The sequence below is a fragment of the Leptidea sinapis genome, chromosome 5 (assembly GCF_905404315.1).
Source record: "Leptidea sinapis chromosome 5, ilLepSina1.1, whole genome shotgun sequence".
NCBI lineage: Eukaryota > Metazoa > Arthropoda > Insecta > Lepidoptera > Pieridae > Leptidea > Leptidea sinapis.
Window position 1 is genome coordinate 4,797,038 of NC_066269.1, and position 17,327 is coordinate 4,814,364.

General features: G+C 34.0%; 1 protein-coding gene across 3 annotated transcripts in view; it reads left to right on the top strand.

Annotated features, from left to right (window-relative positions):
* The first annotated feature begins 9,174 nt into the window (after positions 1-9,174).
* Positions 9,175-17,327, top strand: part of LOC126964517 (ecdysone-induced protein 74EF-like) — a 243,410-nt gene continuing 235,257 nt past the window's right edge. For all 3 annotated transcript variants that reach the window (XM_050807688.1, XM_050807690.1, XM_050807689.1), the window contains exon 1: positions 9,175-9,335. The gene's annotated coding sequence lies outside the window, so the exon portion shown is untranslated. The remainder of the gene's footprint in view (positions 9,336-17,327) is intronic.

Sequence of the window (17,327 nt, forward strand, 5' to 3'; positions counted from 1 at the left end):
GGTACGTCATTGGTATTGAGTATTACCAAAATGATTATCTTTTCATATATAAATCATTGTGTTTGTTGGATGCCACTACTAATTTTATGACAGTAATTACGACCGTTATGTTAACAAAGCATCCTTACACAAACAATAAATTGAAGCTCTAAAGGTTGATGCATCCAATATAAGATAATTTATATTTATACAATTCGTTCTTTATTATTTTTTATGAATTATTAAATATTTAAAATGCTTTAAACTTTGAACACGTTTCATATATTGGATGCAGCACCTTACAAACTAATTTGTTATGTATATTACAGCCATTGTAAAATACTCTATTGATTGAAAAGAGTGGCCGTTGGGTACTTGAATGTATTTGTCACATGCTCTACTTTTTCCGAACTAAATATTTATAGTGACGATTCAAAAGTGCTTATTTTGCGCCTAATTGAATAAAGATTATATGACTTTGACTTTGGGTGCTGTGATCTTTTGAGCTTTAACTAAATAAAGGTAACCGTCCACCAAACTAAAAGTCGCATAATAGAAACCACTACTTTGGCAATATTGCTATTGCAGTAAATTTCTGAATTATTGAAAAGTATTAGCTATTATCCCAGAAACTGATGTATCTCCAGCATCGTCTAGTTGAAAAGAATGTCAATTAATGCCAAATTGTTACATAATATCTGTAGTCAGTGGTGTGCATTGCTTTTCTAGCAAGTAAGGCACTGTAAATCTAACTAGTCGTAGTCGGGCCTTGGAATATGCAATCTGGAGATAGCTTACCGCATGTATTTAGTATTTAGCATAAGGAAAATTATATGAGTAGGTGTTCAAAAGAACTGTGATTATTAAATAACAGCGCCAAATAAAACTAAATTCACTTTAATACTATATTCATTTAGGTTCTTAACGAGGCATGCACTGCTTATATGATATGCACGACCCTGCCGGCAGTCTATATTTCTTGTGCCTTCGTGCCCTCATAATTCTAATGCTAAGATCTATAGCACAGTAGACATATGTATGTTCGAAATAACACACTCACACAAACATGCGCATTGACGAGGCCCCTAAGCGGTTTTCGCGGTCAAAACGAGTCGAGTGTCACGTATCTATAATATTGCATCTTACATTGTATAGCTATCATACATACACTATACATAAAAATCTTACGTTTTTTACTTTTTTACGCTCCGCAACGTCCCATAAGGAACTTCGTTCCAAAACTCTTTATTTAAAGTCGGTTAGAAAAATAACCTGACAACCCTATTGCTTCAATGGAGTGTACGCACATGTAGGTAAGTATTTTTTCAACAAGGCTTAGTTTCAATACTGATACATATGTCTACTGTGTCTATAGAGCATATTTAGGCTTTACTTAAGTAAAACTTATCTGAGTGTGATAAAACGCGAACTTGATTTTTGTTTTGGGCTGTCTTAGCTTGACCTCAGCTGTCAAATCACTATAATAGTGAAATCAAAGATTATGCTAAGCTTACACTTAGCGAAGTTTTACGTTAGTAAAGTCTGAGCAAAGTTTAAGTACGCTCTATAGATCTCAGACTAAGTATTCTCCCGTACTTTACGTCCTTAGGATCAATATGCTTTGATTTTATCATGGATAATGATTCGGTTACTAAATCACATTCCAAATTCAAATTTAAAAAAAAATATTCACTTTGAACCTTATAAGTTATTTAGTGCAAGTAAGAATGAAATACAAAATGATTTGCAATATACATGTGACTTCATTCATTTTAAATGTTTTACCCGGAGCTTCTTTGCACAGGATGCCTAGATTTTAGGTATCCCAACGGCGTCTTTTTCTGCTGTGAAGCAGTAATGTGTAAGCATTATTGTAATATTGTATAAAACGGTCTGAAGGGTGATTGAGTAGAGACTAACTAGTGAAATTACTAGGTAATTGAGACTTAACATCTTATGTCTCAAGGTGACGAGGGCAATTGTAGTGCCGCTCAGAACTATAAGGTTTTTCAAGAATCCTGAATTACCTTCAGCTGAATGTCCTGCTCGTATTGTCTATTATTGTCATAAAAAAAAAACAATAATTATAAATTTACAAACATTAGTCAACAATATCATTCAATAAAATGAAGATGTTTACAGAAAAATTTCCTGTTGCGGAGCGAATAATATTAGAGAAGGTTTCAAAGTTAGCATTTGAACTCCTTTGTAGCATGTTTTCTCTCATCAACGGCTGGCAAGATTAACGTGAGATGTTAACGCTGCCAGCTGATTGATTGATGAATGAAGGAAGAGATTCTCTATTTAAAGTAGATATTCTTACAAGCGCAAAGAATGAATAATGGGAGAGTTTCTTGCGCCGCTTCTTGTCTCTCAGTGCGCCATACCTTTTATAAGCGATCACAAAAATAATTCTTGAGAAAATAATTGTCATATTACACTTATCAGTCGATGTATAAGTTGTTACTTTAAAAACTAGTCACCCACCATCGTACCAACCAGTTGGCACTACTATACTTTTTTATTTTGCATAACCTGATTTTTTCAATATTGCATAAGCTTTTTTCATATTGCCTTGGTATTAAAAAATTTAACCGTTGCGGAAGTGGTTGGCAATTTGGCCTTTTTGGCGATGGCAATGAGGGCTCGTGTGACCTCCCGCGTGACCTCAGCACTGCAGACCTCTCTGAAGGCTGGAGTGCACTAAACTTTCGTAACTCAATTCGCACTTCGCGACTACAGAGACTGTCTACATCTGTCCGTTGAACAATAAATAGTCAATAACAGTCAAAACTGAAATGCATAGCAGGTGAGAGAGTGCCACACGTTTTTATGCGTAGTAATGTAATCTGATTATGTAATGGATATTATACAATTAATTATTAATAATCCTATGGTGTAGCCAATCTTTTGGGCGAACTAACTAACTTGAGCTACTAAAATCAAAAACTTCTCTGACTCTGTCTATTCCTCTTTATACCAATAGAATATATTGGAAACTTATATTGTTGGTGTGGCATTGTAAGCAATAATTACATCAAATATTTTCTTTTTACTTCAAATAAATACTGATAATTTCTAATTTATAAATATAACCAATGACATTCATGTATAGAACGTCATCGAAGCGACATCTCAAGTTAATTTCCTGATATTCAATTATTGGGGTTGAGCTGGTTATCAACTGAAAAATAAATCCTATAGATGGAGCCAAAGCCTTGAAAGAGAGTTGAAAAAGATGTACCAAAATTTACAAACCATACGTCACTCGAGGGGTTAGCTCAGTTGGAAGAGCGCTCGGATGGAACCTGAGAGTTAGCAAGTTGGAGTGCCGCATCACTTATAAATTTTGATTACAAATTTAAGGCATCCTAGAAGTTAGAATCTTAATAGTAAGTTAAAAAAAACTATTCATTATTTTACCACTCTTTTTTCAAGTGCAAACGTCTTGTTTCAATTTCTTTATTGTGGGTATATCGACCACGTCATGTTCCATACAACTGAATTGAAATATCGGCTACAATCGTGAATACCCGTAAATGTTTGAGTAGTCCCCGAGGTCCTACATGTTTGATTTGCTAAACAATTGTATATGTTATCTATACACACACATGGCGTATACACGATTTTGTAATTCTGCGTAAATGCTTCAATATTGTTAGCTAGTGACCCTGACGAGCTCATCTAGGTGGGGGGAGGGGGAAGACTGCTCTACTGACACTCCTTTATGGCTAAATTTTTAAAACTACTTTATTAAACGGTCACGTAAAATGTTTTTTTTTTTTTCATAAACATCTGTAGCTATCAATAAATACGAGTTTTATTTAGTGTTTGGATGGTTTCACTGAAGGAGAAAATAAAAGGCCCTCGTTTTTGCTAATTTATTACGAAAGCGGGAATAATGACGACAACATACTTCAATACATAAGCACGTTGCGTCTGAAACTTAGAATTAAGATGATCATGAAGGTAATTAACTTCAAAATTTAACGAGTGTTGCTGTATTGTCGGCAATTTGTATTTAATTAAGTGGCAACACAATACAAAGTCACTGACGCATTGGTCGGGAAATATTACCTTGAGTGACGTGTTTCCCGCGCTCCGACCTCGCTGGCGGCCGCGACGCTTCGGCAACGATCGGCAATGTTCGTACTTGTTCGTGACTAGTTATCGTAGTAGGTCGTAAGTGACGAGGCTATCGCCATTTAATAATAAGAGTAAGTTGCTAACCAAAGTTTAAGTAATAAGGTGTAATTTGTTACACGATATTAAATCTAGTAATAATATAATTATATAAAATACTAGCTGACCCGACAGACGTGAACAAAATACTGTTTTTTTATGAATTTCTTTATAATATTTCATAACATCAAGAATTATTTCGTATAATATGCTCCATGTTGTTATAATGAAATTGTTTCACAGCAGAACTGTCAAACTGTGCCTTAATAAATTCACTCATAGAAAATATGTCCATACAAAACAAATATTGGAAATAAAAATAATTATGGGTCCCAAATCGAAATAAATGAAATGAAATAAAATCCCCATCAATATCCGTTCATTACTTTAGAAGTTCACTGGAAACAAGCGTCAGGACACTGGATTTATATATATTAAAGACATTACAGAAACTTCTAGCCCCTTTACGAACTGATGTAGTTTCATGACGTTTTACCAAATGTTCCAATATGTTATATTATTGTCACTCCCTATGCTAAAGAAATATATTTCTACAAGCTGACCCAGCAAACGTTGTATTGCTATATAAAGTATTTAGAAGAAAGTTTTTGGAATATAAAAAATAGAGGCAACCGATTCCCAGACCTACCAAATATATCATACTACAATTATTGAATTCGATTGCTATCTTACAACCCATAGCAGATTTGTGGATGGAACAGAATAATATAAATATTTTGATACAAAAATAGTTGTAGATTGTCGTAGGGCGAAAAATTGATTTTATTATATATATGATTGAAGTTTTAATGCTGAATCATAATAAAATAAAAATAAATTATATTTAGGGGTGGATCACGTGAAGTAGCTTCTTCGCAATATTTGATTGACTGCGACGACCTACGTCAGGTTAACAACTGTAGTTAATGTACCAACTATAGTTAGCTAAAAATAATTATATTTTTTACCTCCTGAGAAAGTTAGAACGATATAAATATTCTAATTAGTTATTCATTTTAAAATATTCTATCAATTTGATTTCTGAACGACGGAGGACACATCAAAGGGAAAACAAAAATGTTGTTTTTATTTAATTCCGAGAATTTTCATATTTATTCACCTTTTAAACCTTCCCTGGACTTCCACAAATAATTCAAGACCAAAATTAGCCAAATCGGTTCAGCCGTTCTCGAGTTTTAGCGAGACTAACGAACAGCAATTCATTTTTATATATATACTAGTGGACCCAACAGACGTTGTCCTGTCGGAAATTTCAGACACACGTCTTAAATTTGAAAAATCGGTCCATCCGTTGGGAGGAGTCCACTTAAATACATATGAGCTCCTGCTCATGTGTATATTAAATATTTAATTATATTATATCGACGGAATTGAGAATCTAAACCAATCTCAAATTCACTGGAACACACAAAAAATCATCAAAATCGGTCCAGCCGTTTAGGAGGTAGTTTAATTGTGAATCAAAACCATTATAAAATCCACCTGAAGACACACACCAATCTCAAATTCACTGCAACACACAAAAAAATCATCAAAATCGGTCCAGCCGTTTAGGAGGTAGTTTAATTGTGAATCTAAACCATTCTCGAATCCTTTTGAATACACACAGAAAGTTTCATTAGAATCGGTCCAGCCGTCTAGGAGGAGTTCAGTGACATACACACGCACACAAGAAATATATATATAAAGATATATAGATATATAGATTTCTAGTGATTCGTTGCATCTGATATTTCTTGTATGTATATTTTAAGAAATTGTGACTGAACATACACATAGTAAACTTAAATTTCAATTGAGTCATAGAACATGAACAAACTGAAAACATAAATTTAATTTGGAACTTTTGTATTAAGTTAAAACTTATGTGTACATCAGAAACTAGTTTATTAATTTTTAGAAAATTTATTGAAGTAGGCGTAACTTTGTCTCGTGCCAGATTTTGGCGAGACAACACGTCCTGAGGATTCCTCGAGATGCCTGTAGAGGCGAAACACGTGTCGAATTGTTTAAAGACAAATATTGGCGGAATTAACACTAAAGAAAACTCAAATCATTTGTATAATAATTTTTAATCAATTAGAATAGAAATATTTTTATATACCACATGGAATGACATATTATGCCTTATAGGCATATGCTTTAACAACATCATCCCAGAAAATGTAAAAAAGAAAGAAAAAGAATTGTTAAGAAACGTGTGTGTGGTAAAAGTTATTATAACATAAATTATTTTCTTAATCATATCCTGATATCATTTCTTAATAATAATTTATGAAAACATGGGCACGTGGCGGGCGAGGATCGAACCGGGGGCTTCGTGGTGAGAGTCAACGGTTTAACCTTTTAAACTTTAACCTTAACCTAATTTTAACAATTGGCGGCTAAATAACCTTCAAATTTCGCTGACAGCTTCCAGGAATCGCAAGTCCATAATGCTTCTACTTACTGTAAAAAAGTTAAAAATGAAATCTCCAGTAGAGCCACGTCCTGATTAAGTTAGCTCTACATATTGGTAACAGTATGATAAAGTTCCTGGATTGTGGAATTTATCATGTGAACATAACCTTATATCATTTATACGTGTACATAGACTCTGACAGCTGTGAAAATGTCAAAAAAAACTTTAACAGTTAACACAAAGTGTCATACAAATCGCGAGTGTAAGACGTACACTCGCGATTTGTATGTATGTATGTACTCGTCACGCACACTAAAGTTATAAACCTGTCCTATTTTCATCGGTTGTCTAGCAGCTAGAGGCTCTTTCTAGACTTATAAACTATCTTTGGACATAACATGAAGTCCTATGGGCATAGTTTGTACGTAACGTTTTGCCAGTTAAATTAAAAACATTATTTACATTTGAACCTTGACAATCAACTCTTTAATAATGTTTTTGGTGAGATTGTAATTATTTAAATATATAAGAATTATAAGACACCTGTTAGAGTGAGACAATGCATTGAAAATTCGTAGAAAAGCAATAAACTTTACATTACTTTGAATGATTCAACGAACTCGATTGCTTGACTTTGTGTAGAGATGACGCTTCATTGTATGGCTTCTATCGCATTCTTCCCAGGAAGAGATCCGGAGAGTTGCTCGACCTGATTCCTGTAACTTTGGCATCCTTAATTGTAGCGTTCCTCCACAGTGCAGTTTTCAGGGAATTTTCTGCCTTATGAAAATCACACTATGGAACGTACCTTTAGTGGTGTTTTCAGGGCGATATAACATTGAAAAAACTCGTACATTCAGATAAAAGAAGCTGGTACTGTGGAGCGGCTGAAAAGAGGTGAGAACAGTACTCCATGTGAGGCCGAATTTGCGTCTTATATAAGTTACTGGTGATATCTTGTAGTGAAGTACTGTCTCACCTCTGGTCGCAGTTTGTCGTTCTCTTCTCTTCTGCACAGAACTGAACGTTACTCGACATATATGTCGGAATACTCAGTGATATTCCGATACAACCTGTGTAAGTTAGAGAACTGATATAACATGGGTACTAAAATAGTGCATATCTTTCTTAAAGGCGGGAACGCTCCTGTGATTCCTCCAAAGCAATATCAGTGTTGCAAGAGAATGTGGGTGATCAAGTGACCCGTACCCGCGTTTGTTGTTGTCCATTTGCATAAAAAAGAGTACCTTAGAAATTACCAAGTGATTGAAAAAAAATATCTATATTCAGAATAACCAAACAGTGGCTTACCACTTAATGATTATCAAATTATTAAGAGTAAAAGAAACCTACACAAATAAAATTTGAAAAACAAAATTTTATGAACGACGCGGGAGTCGAACCCACGACCTCCGGCTTCCGTGCCGGTATCCCGCATCGTTCATAAAATTTTGTTTGACAAATTTTATTTGTGTATTAATCCTAGAAGTGAGGGTTATCACTTTAAAAACATAACATTTTGTTTAAAAAGAAACATTAAAGACACAAATAAGTAACATTGAACAATATTTAAGACAAGTACAAAAATATAGTCACAAAAAATCATAATATACGGTTCCCGTTTGTTGAAAATTCCTCTGTCGATTCGATCTCGACAAATCGGTGATAAGGACGTGTTAAATTTATTTTGTTATAATCTCGATATATTGTAACAAAATCATTATGTAAAAAAGTAAAAAATACTGTCGCAAAAATCAATATTACAGTAGCTTCATTATCAAACTCAAAAAGGCTTACAAGTGTTTTTGAATTGACTCTACCAAAACTCCGACAAAATTATTAAAAGTAGAGCATGTGAGAGGCTCCTTCCTCACCGGTCAAAACCGGATCAAAATATATAGTTAAAAATTGCGGAAACTGATAAAATTATCAAAAAACATATTAATTTTTAATAAAAGTTACACTCCCCGGGATGCGAGCACAAACGTTTGGTTCATCTTTTAATTATGTTTCAAACCAGCTATTGATACGTTGACAAGTCCGTTGCACACAGTTATAACTATAAATTACTTACGTATTCTTAATTTTAAAATATACATATACACTTAAAAATGATTTATTGATATTAATTTCAACTTTATTTACAAACAGTATTATAAACTCTTATTAAAACAAATTATAGCAAGTACAACTTGACATCATATTGCCAGCTCATAAGCCACATTCGTGTATTTAGCAAATAGTGCATTCTCTTACAGCTTTTAAAGAGAAACAATTAATTTAAGAGTGATAGTTGAGGAGAAGAGACACGTTGCCTGGTGGCTACTTCCCTTACTACCCGTACCACCAATGTAGAGTCTTAGAACTACTTACACCAGTGTAGAGGCCGCCTTTGTATCTTTGGCTCCACGAGCAAGAACCCTTTCCCTTTCATAAGGTGATTTTTCTGAGACCCTAGCCAAGGTTAAGGTATCATGCGTCTGACCCGATTAACAAAACTCTACAGTTTCGATAGTAAAATAAAAATACCCGCGGGGCGTTAACGCTGCTCGCGGCGCCGCAGTTCAGCCTAGTTCAGTGGTTCAGTGACTTGTGGACCGCCGTCGCGCGCGGACGTGTAGACGTTGTGACATTCTGTGCTGGATCGTGACAAGTGCTGTACGAAGTTACTACTTACAACTGGATGTTATTTTGAATGAATTTTATATGTGTGCGTGATGGATCATTGATATTGGATTGCGTTTTGGATTTAGTAAGTGTTTATCATTAATTACCTAAACCGTAATTCGTAACGTAAAAACAAATAAATAATAATAATTATTAAGAAAACTTAAGTCAATACAGTTGCGTAGGTATATTGTAATTTGTAGATTTTATTACGTTTGAAGAGCATAAAATCATTTTACTTTCACCTCTCTCTTGCGCTTTACGTAATTTTTGCTTTCATCTCTATAGATATTTATGCGGTGTGATTTAACTTAGAAACTTTATTGTTTTTATTTTTATTTTGAAGGTTTCTATTTTATATGACCTTGGTTTTCATGTCAGATCTTGATTCCAAGGTTAATCAGTAATAAACTCCAAGGTTTAAAGATGCTTACACGTAATAATAGTGAGTAATCAGTAATTGGATGTTTTTAAATTAATGCCTTCATCAACAATAAAATAAATTCTTGAATGTATTATCTCAGAAATAATGGTAAACAAATAATTTAAGTTAGTACTTTGTGTTACATTATGAGGTGTGTTAGTCCCCTTTACATCGGGAAATTTTCAAGTACCTATAAACTTTCAAAATCCGAAAATTATAACTTAATATATCATTGTTTTATGCTTAATCTTTTACACTGACCTTTCAGTTCATTTGAGAGTATCTATCTATTATTGTAACAAATATTGCTGGAAATAGTAAGTATAAATTAACTAGCCCAAAATACAAACGAAAAACTATAAATAATATGTAAATACTTAGTAACCTTGTTAATGAAGATGTAATAAAGTTGATCCTAATATAAATTAATAAGGCACTTTGAATGTATTTGTACTTTCATTCCACTTACTACAGTCATAATGATAATCAATCATGGTTTAACCCTCGCACTTCAGGGAAATGTAATGTTATAAAAAAAATGTTACTGAAGACGATTTCTACACTTTCACATCAAAAGTTTGATCTAAAATTTGAGATGTTGAAATACAGAATTAAAAGATTAATAAAAATAATTACCAGGGTATCATCAAATGAAAGAGCTTGAAACAAAGCAGGCACAGAAGATTGGATGAGTAAGAGAGTTCAGTTTAGTGTGGCCTTGTCATTTAATATAAGTATTGCGCAGTAAAAACTGTATTTGTGTAATGATGAATTCAACTTTATTTTATTTTGCGAAACAAAATGTTAGCGCTGGCATTTTCCAGTTACTGTATCATAATTCAGTTAATTTATAACCATTATTCAAAATGCATTTGTTTTTGAGAATGCTCTATAATTTTTATCTTGATTTGACGGTGAAAACTTTTTACCAGCAGCTTAACTTGATAATTGTTTTGACTTATTACTCTATCTTGGATCAGATTATGTCTCTTTATAGTAATTTAACTAAATTAAACATAATTCAACGGAGCCTAGGATAAGTTTTGGCCAATATCTGCCATGATTTATTCTAAAATATAAATAATTCTTTAATTCGCAGTTCATAATAATAGTTAAAAGTAAAGTTATAGTAAGATCATTTCAAGAACACTCACAAATGAACTAATTATTTAAATTATAAGGCTTATACGTATGTATGTGTATAGTCTATAAGACTAGGATATCATGAAAGAACGAGAGCTTGTAGCAATAACTTTCTGTTTAGGTTTGACCTGTTACGTAGTTCTTTTGTTCGGAAATCATTTAAGAGATCATTTCTGTTCTGTACAAAATACTCTGTACTTCTCTTGAGTCACTTGTAGACCCGATCATATTTGGTAAAAGCTCCATCTTTATATTAACAGGATAATTACCAAGACATATCGTATGGGCGGTTTTTAAAGTGATATGATATATTATACCTAATGAAACCATAAAAATGTATTAAAAACCGGTACCGTAGATTACAATAACCGCTCAGTGACACTCGCTTGTTTTGCTGTCTCTTGAACATACATTTCTCTAATCTGTACACGCATTTATTTCACACGCATGTATTTTTTAACATTATGAATCTTCTTTCTAGTCAAATTAATATTGAGAATGTCGCCTTACTGTTCCCTAAATAATAATTCAAGCAATAGTTAATGACATATACATAATTCCGAATATTTTTTTATATAAGAGGGGGCAAACGGGACTGTGGCTCATGAGATGTGAGGCAACCGCCCATCTACATCCGCAACAACAGGCAAGTGATAAGTTGCCAGCCTTTAAGGTGGGAGTTTGTTCTTTCCTTGAAGGTCCCTAAAGAAAACAGCAGCTGGTAGTTGATTCCACAAAGTGGCTGTGCGAGGCAAGAAATTTCTTGCAAAACGCACTGTTGTGGAATGACAGACGTCAACGTGATGCGGGTAGTATTTTGCATTTTGAATTCGGCCACTGGAATCAATCCGAACAGCCCCTCTGAGCACTCTCCGTGATAAATGCGTGAGGGAGAATCCACATCTCTACGCAACGCGAAAGAATCAAGTCGATCGGAGATGTATAATCATCAATATTTGCATAGAAGTAGTATGGAGTAAGTTTCAGGGCATCCCACTAATCTCGTAATAACGATACAAAAACAATCAATATTTGCATAGAAGTAGTATGGAGTAAGTTTCAGGGCATCCCACTAATCTCGTAATAACGATACAAAAACAATGTTCAATGATACTTTGCACATCACGGAACTAGTGTAGGACGACAGCTTATCACAACTAGCCTTGATCTTATCAATGACATTATATCAGGCCCTTCTGTTCCTACCCAACGTATTAGTGGGACAGAGATAGTTATCGGTGTAATTGTTACATCCTTAAACTGTATGGTGATAAAGTAATACATAATGTGCATATAAACAAACGGAACTAATTTACACCCACACTTTTGTATTTATTTTCCTACAATAAAGCGTAATGCAAGTTATTCAAGTTCGTTTGAGTTCGTTTTACTATCAGTACCATATATACATCGCATACCCAGAAAATGTTTCTATATAGTTTTAATTGAATACCTAATAGGTAACTCAAGGCTCAAAATCACCCTTTGCTCGCAAACAATTTGGCATAATAAACAATTCTGTCCAAAATGAGAAATTATGTAAGCAAAAATACAATTTTATAATAACTTTCTCGAGATAGATATTAGATAAATATACATATAAAGGATCTATAAACACGATACCTTCTTTTCAGTAGCAGAGTCTGTAAGAAGAAAAAGTAACATAATATATTTATAAAAAACTAAAAAATACTCTAAGAAGCACAACAATACTAAAGTATTCGAAAATTTTCTAGTATTAGATAAATCAATTAAAGATAATGGTTGAAATTTAAAATTAACATCAATTCCTGTCATATCGACGATAGATGAAAATTATATAAATTAACAAAAATCTTATTTTGTTTTTTTTTGCAAATTGAAATATGGAATAATTTTATCAATTTAATGTATTGTCATTGGTTCTCGATAAATCTACGAAGTTTGAACGAAATCTGGCGGTTTAAAGTGGGTTAAAAACGCGCCACAATCAGTCGGTTACAAACAAACATACACATAAGTGAAGGTGATAAAGAGCGTGTAAAAAAAGCGCTGAATTAGTAGGAAAAAATATTTTCTTGCTCCAAAATAACAATTTTATCTAAATTGTTATTTTGCAGAAATTAATTAAATTTTTTGTTGTTTCGTTACATGATTTAATTACATGGTCTAGAAACCTTATTTCAAAGTACAGTTAATTTAAATTACAAATGAAAGCTTGAAGGCATAGTGAAGTTATAACCTGCGAAAGTACTAATAGCATCATCCAGATTACTTCTTTTGGTAATTATGACCTGTTTTAAATAAAACCATCGAACATACCGTAAGAATTTTATCTTAGCCGAAGTAATCACGACGAACAAATGCGGAGAGGTACTGAAATTTCGCTCAAACAGCATATTTTATAAATTTAGAAAGTGTTCCAAACAAATGTGTTATGAAATTCAAAAGAAATTGTTAAAAGACGTTTATGTGATAAAGGTTATTATAACACAAATGACATTTTTATTGTTACCAAATTATATGAAAAAAAAAGTAGAAGCCCGCTGAGTTTCTTGCACCCGTTCTTCTTAGGTCTAAGGCATAAATAAAGTGGAAGTTTTTAAAGTTCATTAAGTAATTTCAGATGCGATTTTGAAGAAAAATATTTGAATTCGATATAAAATGCGGTACAAGCAGAGAATCAATCTCTATTCAGAAAACAATTTAGTTTTTATTTTCTTAACCAGAAAATAGATTTTACCACTTGCACACTACTGGAGCCCCGAAAATTCAAGCAGTTTTACGTTGCTTATGGTCAAATGGTTCGCGTTGATTCTGGGCCAGCAGACCAGAGATGAGACCAATACTCCATATTATGTGGCCCGAACTGTGAACATTATAGATCTCAAAATCTATGGAAGCCAGCTCTCCGATACTTGACGAGCCACTAAAAACGTCTAAGTCTGGGGTTTGAAATGAAAAAGATTTCATGTCTAGAAAATCCTTCGAAAGAACAAATTGTTTAGTTAACCAGTTGCTGACATATTATTTTCTATGTTCACAGTAAACATTATAGCGTCGTTGATATGTGCTAAGCTTACAACCATCGAAATTACCTGCACTGCCAAATATATGTTTCACAACAATATATTATTAGGTTAGTAGTCCAACATTTTTATATTAATCTAATGTATCAATTTATTATTAATGATTTCAAATGCAGGTACTTACTCAACAAATTGTTGAACAACTTCTTTTGCAAACATGAAATTGTGTTTTTTATTTTATTTTAAATAATAAGTGACTAGAATGCTACAGCTGTTTTTAATAGAAAAATATTGAAAATTTAGTATATATAGCCTGATAGGTGTAAATGTGTGTGTGGGGGATAAAATAATGACCAAATGGTTAATTATAACAACTGTATAATTTCAGTAAATTGAATCTCAAACGAGATGGATAAATACGTGCTAACATTTTGATTTTGAATGAAAATGAAACGATAGTGAATTTATTTCAGAAGAAAAACTTTACCCCACACTCTAGCAAAACAAATAATAGGTTAACTTAAATCAAGCCGGCCCACATTCTAGCGCTCTACAAAGCGCAGTTCCGTCCACACATGGAGTATTGCTGTCATCTCTGGTCTGGCGCACCCCAGTATCAGCTCGATCCATTTGACCGCGTGCAACGCAGAGCAGCTCGAATTGTCGGGGACCCAGTGCTCTGCGAACGGCTGGATCACTTGGCGTTGCGTAGAGACGTCGCTTCATTGTGTGTCTTCTACCGCATTTATCACGGGGAGTGTTCCGAAGAGCTGTTTAACCTGATTCCTGCCGCCGAATTCCACCTTCGCACGACTCGCCACAAGTTAAGATATCATCCGCACCATCTGGATGTGTGGCGGTCCTCCACAGTGCGGTTTTCAAGGAGCTTTCTTCCGCGTACTACAACGCTGTGGAATGAGCTTCCTTGTGCGGTGTTTCCGGGACGATACGACATGGGTACCTTCAAAAAAAGCGCGTACACCTTCCTTAAAGGCCGGCAACGCTCTTGTGATTCCTCTGGTGTTGCAAGAGAATGTGGGCGGCGGTGATCACTTAACACCAGGTGACACGTACGCTCGTTTGTCCTCCTATTCCATAAAAAAAAAATACAAAACAAAAAGAAAATCAAACAATACTAAATGATCCGTGTGCCACTGGTCTTACAAAATTTGAATCTACTCAGTAACAGTTGTGTCCATACTTAGATTAAGGATTGGTCTACAAGTACCGTACTACTACCTAACAACAATAGCTTCTTTATTACGGCAACGATTAGATGCTTGTGTGCGTGGCATCTTGACACACAATGGAATCTTTTAAATTTAGTAACATACGCTTCGTGTTATTTTACATAATTTTTTTTATTTTTTTATTTATTAAGGACAATCAACGGGTTACAACTAATCATTATTAAACTAAACAAAATGAGGTACTTACAAATTATTATTGTTAAATTGTAGACCCACTTAGAGATTGCCACAGCTTGCAAAAGAGATACTATTTGGAAGCAGAAGAAAAAAAGAGGGACAAGATATTATAAGATCCAACTAGCTGGATCTACTACAATGAACATATAACACACAATTAGAGCTAATTAAAAAAAAAAAACTAATAATAAAATTTTCAAAATCTAGTATAATTAACAAATAATACACAATTAGAGCTAACTTAAAAATATAATCAAAAAACCTAATAATGAAATTTTCAAAAACCCAAATACGAATAAATTGAAATAATATTATATTAATAAAATACAAAATAATTACTGAAGATATGTGATCACAAGATCGCCGTAGTTTTAATTTAGAATTAGAGGCATTTTTAATTTATTACAAACATAGTACAATTTTCTTTACAAAACTAACAAAACTATGTCATGTTAAATAGTATAATAATTAATAAATTTTCGTACTATATTTATCTAGATTGAATGATTAGCATGGCTCAAACTGTAAATGTGAGGGATATTTTGGTGATGAAATGTAAAGAAAAAATGAGTTTTCTTCTCATACTCTGTAGATATATAATTATTATTGTATAAATATAGGATTATCAATTAATACGGCTTTACTCACGTTTTCGGTGTCGGTACCGACTAGTTTCGGACCATTCGGAGGTCCTTCATCAGGGTGAGTGTGGTGGATTCGCGATAACGTCCCACCTCTTACAAACCCGACAAAAACGTGAGTTAAGCCGTATTCATAGATAATTGAATAATGACTCACGAAAGTTTTAATAATTTAAATATAGTATTTATATAAACCGTCGAGAAATGGTTTTAATTATGGGCTATTTTGGCGACTTAAACTGCACGCATTATATTCGACAGGGTCTATCACTTACCATAAAGCAAACATTAAGTTCGTCTCTTCAATTTTTCTCATAAAAAAGTCTCGAGTCTTGTCGAGTTGCGTTTATTTTACCGTCAATTTATATTAGTCAATGCCTACGCCGTAGACCAAAGCTTGTAATGAATCGAGTAGACTAATCAGTGATACAATGAAAGTAAAAGTGTCAAGTCATTAAATAGCGACCAAGATAATGGTTGTGAGAGGAAAGCTGCTTCCTGGTGGGGAACCGCACCACTCGCTACCGCCGCTGATGGTACTACCACCGCTAAACAACTACACAGAAATTTTCCGTCGTGAAAACTTCATATAACGAATTATTGGATAGGTTACGATTAACTCTACTAAAAGGCATAAAAGGCATTTATTTTCTCAAAATTGATTCCTTTAGAATTCTTTTTGATGTCATTTGTAATAACTACTAGATACTACTACCGCCGCTCTGAGAGAGAAGAAGCGGCGCAAGAAACTCTCCCAGCATTCTTTTTTTGCGCTCTTTTCAATATCTAAGATTTATTACGTCAACATTTCGTCTTATAAAAAATATTGCGATATCTGTATTGCAGACGACTAGTAGTAGTATCCGACTATATCATATATTCTGTTGGCAGTTTTTCGTGCCAAAAGAATGGCAGGCGTGACTGGCATGGCAGTGCTATGGTGTGTGCGGTCAACGTACCGAGTACCGACAGCACAACAACGAGTGAAAGTTCGCGCCACTGTTACGTGGTCTTGTGTTTACTTGTCTTGCCCGCAACTGTCATCAGCTACATAATATTTACAAGCGATAATTAAATCTGTGACGGTAGAGTTTTGCTCATAATTCGGGTTCACAATTCATATAATATGTATTATTAATTCAAATCATTTAAAACACAACACTTATGTGGAAATTGAATGGAAATTTTAGTGAAGTTTTACCAGTGGGAGGCTCATTTGCACAGGATGCCGGCAAGATAATGGGTACCACAACGGCGCCTATTTCTGCTTTGAAGCAGAAAGTTGGCCTGAAGGGCGCCGTCTCTAGTGAACTTACTGGGCAAACAAGACTTAACATCTTATGTCTCCAGGTGACGAGCACAATTGTAGTGCCGCTCAGAATTATTAGGTGTTTCAAAAATTCCGAGCGGCACTGCATTGTAATGGGCAGGGCG